At 39.9% G+C, this 9774-nt stretch overlaps 1 long non-coding RNA gene across 1 annotated transcript; it reads right to left on the bottom strand.

The window, feature by feature from the left end:
• Positions 1-3602: 3602 nt before the first annotated feature.
• LOC118686141 (uncharacterized) lies at positions 3603-7083 on the bottom strand. The gene is made up of 2 exons (XR_004980116.2): positions 6788-7083; positions 3603-4819 (listed from the first exon to the last, which is right to left on the bottom strand). It is a non-coding gene; the product is annotated as an uncharacterized LOC118686141 (long non-coding RNA).
• Positions 7084-9774: the final 2691 nt, after the last annotated feature.

Below are 9774 nucleotides of genomic sequence, written 5' to 3'. Positions count from 1 at the left end.
TAATGTATCATTTAAGTAAAGGTAAAGAAGCATTTCATCTTGATAATTTCTGCCACAGCTGAGATTGCAAAATTGCTTCTTGTTAGAAGGAAATTTTTAAAAAGTGCAATCACTGCAACTTTCCAGATGGCATCTAACATATTTTTCAGTCTGCTGCAATAGTATGTTATAGATATGCTTGCTATTCAGTTCAAGCTAGGAAACATTTTCTCTAGCTGAGGTAGGTCTTTTGGCCCCATGTTTTCATATTCTGTCACATTCCTTGATAATTTCCTGATTTATTAGTTCCATAGCTCTAAACATTTTCTTGTCTACAAAAAATTCTCTACAAGCTGGACTTACCAAGACACTCTATTGCTCCACTACTAATTTCTTTGCTATTAAATCTGATTAATTCTTTTCTACAGCCTTATCTAAGAATGCCATAATTTAGTCAAAACTCCATTCTACATTTATCAGTAACTTCTCCTAACTTCAATTCTCTTCTATTATTAATAGTAAGAACTGATACATGCAGTACCCTTTACCTCAGATATACCCATAAGCTGAAATCCTCAAAACATAAAACTTCCTAAGTTTCATGCCTGACACTTCTCTGGAATTAGCCTTTAAATATAGTGTTGCTGGAAATATCAAAGTCATTATATTGAATAGTTCTGTGTAGGTCAAAATCTGGCAATTGATCTATAAATATGTATTGTTTGTACACATTTACCCACATTCAGCTGAGCTTTTGACTCAGCCAAACATATGAGTCTTATACTTCTGTAAAGTCACTACTTACATGCCTAAACTTTGGCTCAGTGTGGCAATACCAGCACAGACATTCAACTATTTAAAAAAAATTAAATTTAAATTAAAAAAAATAATTCCTTTATAGGTGATAAAGAACATATAGATCATGGTGACTTAAACAATCCTATTGCTTAAGACTGCAAATCAGACCCAGTGCCTGCCAGAGAGAAAAAATAAAACAGAGTTAGCCTCAAGCTCTTCACCTGGGTCAGGAATCATTCCTGTGTACCTGAACTCTCCCATTCTCCCTTTGCACTTCAAGGCAAGCAGGGTACAGATCCTTGTTGCATCTGCAGTACAGGGTCACAGGCCTGTGCAGATAGGCAGCAAAGTAAAACAAGATTTGTCCTTGATTCAATCATCTTCCTTTTCTTACACTTAGAATGCTGTATTTCTCTATCTCTCTACCACTTGCAAGTCTGCAAGCTGATGCAAACCCTCACTTGAAATTCTTTCACTAGATCAAGAGCATTAAAATGGGGCATGCATATCCCTACTTGGTTGCTATATTAATCTGTCTTTTTCCATTAGAACTGGACAAAATTTCCAAGTTTTTCATTAAAAATTTGAAAATCTTTGTTTCGTTGATTTGAAAACTTAGATGTTTTAAGGATTTATTTTTCAATCACTCTTGTTTTCAAGCTTAATTTTAACACCAAAGAAAACAAAAATCTATGATAATGTCATCTTTTATGACATCTCTCTTGGTCAAAGTAAGCTCTATGACACATTTCATCTTCAAAGAATTCGAGTGCTTCCTTTATGTTTAATGATTATGACATGGACTCAAGTGATCTGCAAGATCTGCAAGAAGGCAGCAAAATCAGCCACCAGCATGCAAGAGTCAGGACAGTTTATTGTCAGACCTGAAAGACCACAAAGAGTGCAGAGTTTATCTAGATTGTGTGCACATCAGCCACGTGGTTAATGATTCTCGAGGCTATCAGCATTTCTTAGTCTGGGTGGAAAATGCTGTGGGATGTCTCAAGTGAATTGTTTGTATAGCACTGCTTGGATGCAGTCAGAGGCTGTGAAGTTCACATGTGGCAGCACCAGCAAGATCATCTGAGATGTCTGAAACATTAAATAGCTTCATCTCAAACTGAAGGACTGTGTTAGGCTTATTTCCTAGGCAATGAAAAGCATTTGTAAAGAACCGAATTGTAATAATACATGCAATTTCATTTTGAAAGATAGGGATTAATGGCACACAATGCCAGTAATGGTAGTTTAATTTGGCCTCCAGCAAGGATTATTATAACCCAGAGGGTATTCCTCTGCAACTGCTTTTAAAAATTTTACTTCCAACAAAAAAGTTTGCTGCATCCTTTCATAGTCCTTTAAGGAGCCAAGGACTCTTTTCTACCCTGCTGCAGTCTGGTGCACCTATGCTATGAGGTTAAACCTGCCCAGGACTGTGCCTGCTGCTTAGGCCAGCTGGCACTGAGTGATGAGTGATCTCATTTTCTCCTCTTGCCCTCCAGTGAGGGCAACCATGTATTGAAAAAACTCCCATCAGGAACTCCCACTTGCATCCAGAAACCACTTGACTAGCTGATGCAAACCAAAACCATCCCAAAGACTAGCTAGGTGCTTACCTTCTAGCATGGAGACAGTCAAGAAGAAGCAAAATCAAAAATTAAATAGAATTATGTCTTTCACACAATCATCAAGGTTGGAAGACACCTTCAAGATATTCTAGTCCAACCCTCATCCCAGCACCACCCAAATCACCACTAAACCACAATCCAAGTGTCACATTCAGATGCCTCTCGAGCAGCTCCAGTTACAGTGACTCCACCACCTACCTGGGGAGCTTGCTTCAATATCCAGCCACTCTTTTAATGACAAAATGTTTTAATATCTAATCTGAACCTCCCCTAGAGCAACTTAACATCATTTTCTCCTATATTTTTCATTTGAGACATGGCAAAAAAAGACCAATCCCCACCTTACTACAACCTCCTGTCAAGTAGCTCCCTCAGCCACTCCTCGCAGGACTTGTGCTCCAGACCCTGCACCAGCTCCATTGCCTGTCTTCAGACTCACTCCAGCACCTCACTGTCTTTTCTGAAGGGAAGAGCCCAGAACTGAACACAGAACTTGAGGTGTGGCCTCACCAGGGCCAGGTGCACAGGAGCAACCACTTCCGTGGCCAAACTACTTCTAATACAGGCCAGGATGCCATTGGCCTTCTTGGCTACCTGGGCACAGCTGGCTCACATTCAGCCACTGTCAACCAGCATCTCCTGGTCCTTCTCAGCTGGACAACTTTCCAGCCGCTCTGCCCCCAGCCTGTAGCACTGCCTGGGGTTGGTGTGACCCAGGTGCTGGATCCAGCACTTGGCCAACCTCATGCAATTGGCCTTGGCCCATTGATCCAGCCTTTCCAGATCCTCTGCAGAGCCTTCGTGCCCTCCAGCAGATCAACGCCCTCACCCAACTTGGTGTTCTTTGTGAACTTACTGAGAATGTTCTCAATCCCCTCGTCCAAATTATCACTAAAGATATCCAACAGAACCAGCCAAAACACTGATCCCTGAGGAGCACTGCTAGCAACCAGCTGCTGGCTGGATGTAACATCATTCACCACCGTCTCTGGGCCCAGCAATCCAGCCAGCTTTTCACACAGTGTGGAGTTTCACTGTCCAAGCTCAGGACTGCAGAGTCTAGCTACTGCACTGGGGGATGCCAGCAAAGGCTTCCAAATTAATATATAAGTGAGGTTTTTTCTCTTCTACAGCAGGTATCTGAGAGGTTTGTCTAGTTGTCTAAACAATTTATTAATAAAGTGCTTTGTTACAAAATTAACATAAACAAATTGTTCTTGCATTTATTCATAAGTCAGGAAACTCCTCATAAATGTTATTTACTTCACAGACAATTTCAGTCTGATTAACTAAAGCATCCTTCTTCAGGAGAGCACTTGAGCATGTCCTCAAGTTCCACTGAATCCAATTATTAGGTTAGTTGAGGGAATCAGTTACAAAGAGAGATTGGGGTGGAACACTGGACAAACGAAAGCAGGAACTAAATAGCCAAGGACAGAAACAGAATATGGGACAAAGCCTAAACAAAAACCAAACAAAGAAAAGGGCCAAAAATCCAGGACTTGAGATTAAATCTGGTGGCCTTGTGCCACTGTACTTTGGCTGTTGTTGGAACTGTACCTCACTCTCCTGTAGTTTCAACACACACAGTAGAAAATGTCTTCTTTACTTCTCTTGTGAGTTTCTTCATGACTCCCGCAAAATTCTTTATTTTATACAACTTTCCCTACAAAATTCTTTAAATAAACATGTTAGTAACGTAGCACAAAGACATTTGTAACCTGAATTAAGTACTTGTGATTTCATCCAAGTTTAAAGACATTAATGTAATATGTATTTACTAATTAGTGAAAAAACCTAAATAATGGTTACAGGCAAATGAAACAGCAATGCATTTGCAAGGACATAATGAATACTCATGGGGAAAAATCCATGACAATGAATTAAGCACATGATTAAGTAATTATTTGGTTGATTTGCTCCATTTAGCATACCCTGCTACTATGATAACAGAAGTAAGAGATGCTCACACTATATAATTTACTCAATGAATTTGACTTTCATGTGAATAAAGAAACAATAAATCAAGGGCTGTGACACAAAAAAATGCTCAGGCTCATTCCCTCTGCTCTCACTTTAAGCACCTGTAACCTGTCCCTGCCACAGGTCATTTCTTCCCATGATTGAACAACCAGACCAGAGCATGTGCAGGGATAGAGGCTAGATAATTAACCAAAGACCTATTTTGGAGTTCAGCACACGTTCCTACATGACCAAACTTAAACATTTTTTCAAGACTTGCATGGCATACTTGTTTAAGAAAAATAAAAATAATTACCCCATTGAGAACAAATTTTTATATTGTTCAAATTATGCCAATATTACCTGAGAATAGAGTTATCTTTTGTCTTATCCGTCTGTTGTCCAGCTTTACTTCCCTGTTACCTGCCTTTCTCTCCTCCTCCTCCCCATTCCTAGGAAAAAAATGCAGGAAGAAAGGCCTTTGCTATAGTATCAGTATGACATGGCATCTGCTTGGGTTTAAGTTCAGACTTTTACTATAGGTGTGGATGTTGGATTTTAGTGAGAGGAACCAGCACATAAAGTGTTGTGTTTGTTTTATTCTAGGGTTTGCAAGGTTCAAAGGAGAAGCTGTTGGTTTTCTTCCTCTGGGATCCCTGACTCCTTATGTTTATCTGAGAGTTAGGGTGTCTCAGAAAGGGATTTCAAAGATTAGGATGTTAAAGGGAGACTGTCTGGAGGTGGCTCAAAGGAAAACTGAGAAAACAGTATATCCTAATCTTTCTTCAATCGCTTCTTTGGGCTTCACGCAGGTTTACAGTGAGATATGTTTTCTCCAGGCTAAAAACTCTGGGTGGGTTGCTGCTAACAGCATTTTTTTTCCCCAGGAAACTCTGCAGGTCTCATGTTTCCAGCACACCTTCTCAATTCTTCTCTCTGATGAGAGCGTACTTCTTCCTTACTGGTAGCATTTATATGCACTGGTTTTGCATTCCAGCAGAGAGAGCACTCAATGTCTCAGCACTTAAAAGGCATATCCAGCACAGGAACAAAAATTTTCATATGTAAGTTTTGATGTGCCTACTTACCCAGCTTTGCCCACAGACACTTTAGATAGAGAACTGAGCAATCCATTAGAGATTAGCTCTTTCCAGACCTTTCTCAGCATGTAGACACATGTATTTTTAACAAATTTCAGAATATACTAGAACAACTTCCCTGCCCATCACCTTTGCAATATCAAAGTGGTGGCCATTTATTTTCATGTGATTCTATTCACATCCCAGAGAAGACTAATGGCTTGTATTTTAGAATGCAGCTTATTGACAACAATGTATGGAAATAAGGGCAAGATAACACACGCATCATGTTTTGATTGAAAAAGACCTGACAGGTGCCATGATATGTAAGTGGCCACAAGTTTGATAACTAAATATATTCAGAAGCAACTATATTGGCATCTTAGCTAAAATTATTAAAGCCCAAGATGTTGTTAGGATCCTAGGGTGTTAAAATTGCAAGAAAAGATGCTTCCAGTTAGAGAAATTAAGCAGATTTAACAATTACCCTCCTTGTGTTGTTACATTCATAAACAGTTATAATGTTTTCTTGAATTCAGGGATAGAATTCACCACATTTGCTCTCCAAAGGTGGCATTTATTGTAATCTTATATGATAAATTTAAAACATAGTAAAAGGGCCTTTAAATAATGCCAGCTGTGCCAGTTCTCAGGCACAGCTTGTAGCCACACAGAGAGAATGGAAACACATCTCAAATACCTCTGTGTATAAACACCTCTGTGACCCCAGGGAATCTGGCAGGGGTCTGCTTCTGCATTCCTAAGGCATCCCAGCTTCTCAACCTTCAGCTGTCAATGTACAAAGCTGAGCTTACACGCACACTGCTGTGCTTTATAACTCACAATGAATCACATAGCACAGATGCAATGCTGTTTGGAGGAGCTGGAGGTTTAGAAAAAACACAAGCACAACTTTCAGCCTGAACTGACAAATGTAATCCATTTCCATAAAAGCAAAGACTGTTATAAAGGAGGATAAATAGAGGAATCAAAGTCAAATGCATGGTAAAAAAAGAGGCTGGTATATTGCAATAGCAAAAATAATTCAGATAAGCCCAGACTTGTGCAAATAATCAGGCCTGTTTAACTTCCAGCTGGACACCTCTACCCTTACAAATTATCTCTTTGAGCCCCATATCAACACCACTATAACACCTAGTCATAAAGCTGCTGTGGAATTCCAAGAATGGTTGTGTCTCTGGGAAAAAATAGCTTTCCTATTGCTGGAATTGTGTCCATACAACCCACAGAGCATTTGGGCCTCTTTAGCTGAGTCCATTTCCCTTCAGGGCCAAATCAGTAGGCATTCTAACACATCTATTCCATCTCTATGTACATTACCTAGTGCTGAGGCTTCCTGGATGTATAGGTTCCTTAAACAAGGGGTCCAGAAACTCTGTGAAAAACATACAGGAAGTTATCTCCTGAACCAGCAATGTAATCATACATCTCTTTTATCTTCAGATCCTGGACAGACTCCTGAAGCAAAATACCTTCTACTATGCTTCAAGGGATCCCACAGGTCTTCTCCTCTGCTATGGCCCACTGGCTGTGCTTACACACAGGTTACACACTGAGGTTTTTTATGTCAGCTGGGAGCTGACGTTGTAAAACAGGCAGAAGACATTCAATGTCTTTTATTGGCAAGTGCTCTAATCATTAGCCTTGGAAAGGAAGGATGTAACAGCACCTCCATCTGCAATCATTAAAAGAAAAAATCAACAAAAACAAAACAAAACAAAAAACCAAATGAAAACCACCAAACACCAACCCCCCCCGCAGCAGATAAAACACCAGGGAGCTCCGAGTTGTTTGTGTCATTTTGGCAGGCTCTCCCATGCTGTGAACGACACTTCAGAGTAGCTTTTTATTCAGCTTCTTGTTATCTGAAAAAGAAAACACTTCAATGCATTTTTAATGAATTTCCTGTAGTTTGAAATGAAGTTTTCTCAGTTGAGAAAGTAAAAATCTCCACAGAACAGACAGAAAATGTCATTTAAGAAAAATAGCCAAAACTGCAATAATACAGTGAGTACATCTGGACACACTGCCCATCCTAGAATGCCTTTGGCAATTTGCCCCAATAGCTTCACACCTCCTAGTCTCCAGCAAGTTTCCTTTCACACTATCCATCAGAGCTGACACATAAATTCCATCCAAAGGCTTTCATCAGCATTAAAGCACTTCAGCAATACAGGTAAGTTCTCTATTCCTCTTAGAGACCCTCCAGCACATCTGAAAAACAAGCCTTTGATCTATAATTTCTCTAAGTTTTGCTGGCTTAATCACATCAACTCACACCTTCATCTTCCCTCCCTAATAGCATGAGGGTGCTACCAGCTCCTTCCCACACTCAGACTGGGGCTACCCTTCACCTTGTATTTTGAATTTTTCTTCCAGGCTCATTTGGCTGTGCTGAAGTTGATGCAACTTCTGTCTCTCTGTGCCTACACTGGCTGCTCTTCTGACATGACAATTGCTAGCATAAGCTATGAAATGTCACATGATCTACAGCCAGCCTTTTCCCAGATGCTTCTTCACTTTTATCTGGACGTGTCATCTTGCTGGTTTCCTGGATAAATTTAGTGTTACCATCTCAGACCACTGGACAGGCTGAGCAGGTTTTACCTTTATATACATACCAGGTCAGAGGCTGTTCAGTAGATGAACACTGATATTCAGCATTTGAGACCAAATGCTGAATTTGGTCGATTTCATTTTGGTCCAAATTCAGCATTTAGACCATAGTTAATTGTGTCTTCTCCAGGACCATTCCAAAAGAGCATCCAAATACAAATCTGAGAATACAAACTTGAGACTCAACCCTGTAGAAAGGAAGAAAGGAAAAGGGCAGAAGGCAGTGGTAGGCAAAAAGCCAGAACTTGACTTCCACAACCGAGTCCTCCTCAGCTGTGCTGCTCTCCTAAGAGAAGTACTATGTACTGCATATAAAAGTAAATATATTTTAATGGGAATTGAGAGTACCTATTCCCAGCTCAATATCAAATATTTCATGGGTCCACAGTAAGACCACTCAGACAGAAAACACAGGCTCAATTCCCTTAAACTCAGACTGAAAATATATAAAACAAAGTCTCATGCTCCTACTACCAGAAATGGATCTAATGCTCTTAAGAAGCACTAATCACACCCAGTACACAAAGAGGTATTAAAAATTAATTTAGGAAGTGTTTTTCACCTGCCCAGGTGAAGTTCCTGATAATTTTCAGCCTTCAGGTTGAATTCGTCTTATACTACCAGCAGCCATAGTTCTAAATTACATAAAACCTGATGCAGCATCCACTGAAACTCTCCTTAGATGCTAAACAGGCCTTGCCATAACCTAACAGCAGAAATCCCCACCTAATCAATGCAAGTGATGTGACTAAAATGTGAGATGTGGGGTAGGTAGAATCATGCCATGTAGCATTAAGTGGCAGCAGCAGCATGTATGACTAATTTGTGCTACAAGCTTAAAAATGACAGCCACAGAAGCTAGGAGAAAGGGCTGTAGTCTCCCAAATCTATGATCTAGCTGTGGTTGTCAAACATAGCAGATTTCTTGGCATCAACATCTGTCCCTGAAGCAAGCAGCAATTACAGCACTTTGCAGCACTGCAAGCCATTCTGACAGCTTTCAGCTCAGCCTGCAAAGAGATTTGATGGTCCTGGCCACACTTAGCAAAATAAACTAGGATTCCCCACTCCCTGCTTTGCATGGGCCACTACTCATACCAAAATAATTTCTCCATACTTATCTCTATACGCATATTTGTTGCAAGCTATAGTTCATTTTTGCTGAAACACCATTTTTACAAGTCTGTGGCTTCTAATGTACAGAAGCTTTACCAGGTCCAAGCAAAGAATAATAGAAGATCACTTTAGGTCATGTTAAGAAATAGAGCAGCTGATGAATGTTCTATTGGCAGGTAAGGCAAGAAGGAAGTGCTTTCTTAGATTACCTCACAGGAATAAAAAATAAATAAATTAGATAATAAAGTGAGCATTCCTAATCCGTGTATTATTTGTTTCTGCTGCTGTGAGAGAGGCAAGGTAATTCATGTAGCTTTTAGCTTGTTGACGTCGTGAGATACATCATAGACTGTGTGATACATCAGTAGACTGGTCTGCCATCTTAATAAATAATAAAGCAGAATAACACTCAGCATATTGCTCATGAAACCCATCCCTTTATCTGTTCATATCTAAAACATCAGGTTGATGGAACCATCTAGCTAGCATCAATGTTGCAGCAATCATTTCAGGAGAATCCGTATTAAAGAGGTTTACTGTATTCCTTTCTCTTTCTGCTTCAGGCCACAATTAGA

This window comes from Molothrus ater, chromosome 4 (assembly GCF_012460135.2).
Source record: "Molothrus ater isolate BHLD 08-10-18 breed brown headed cowbird chromosome 4, BPBGC_Mater_1.1, whole genome shotgun sequence".
NCBI classification, from domain to species: domain Eukaryota; kingdom Metazoa; phylum Chordata; class Aves; order Passeriformes; family Icteridae; genus Molothrus; species Molothrus ater.
This window is presented reverse-complemented; position numbering and strand designations above follow the sequence as displayed.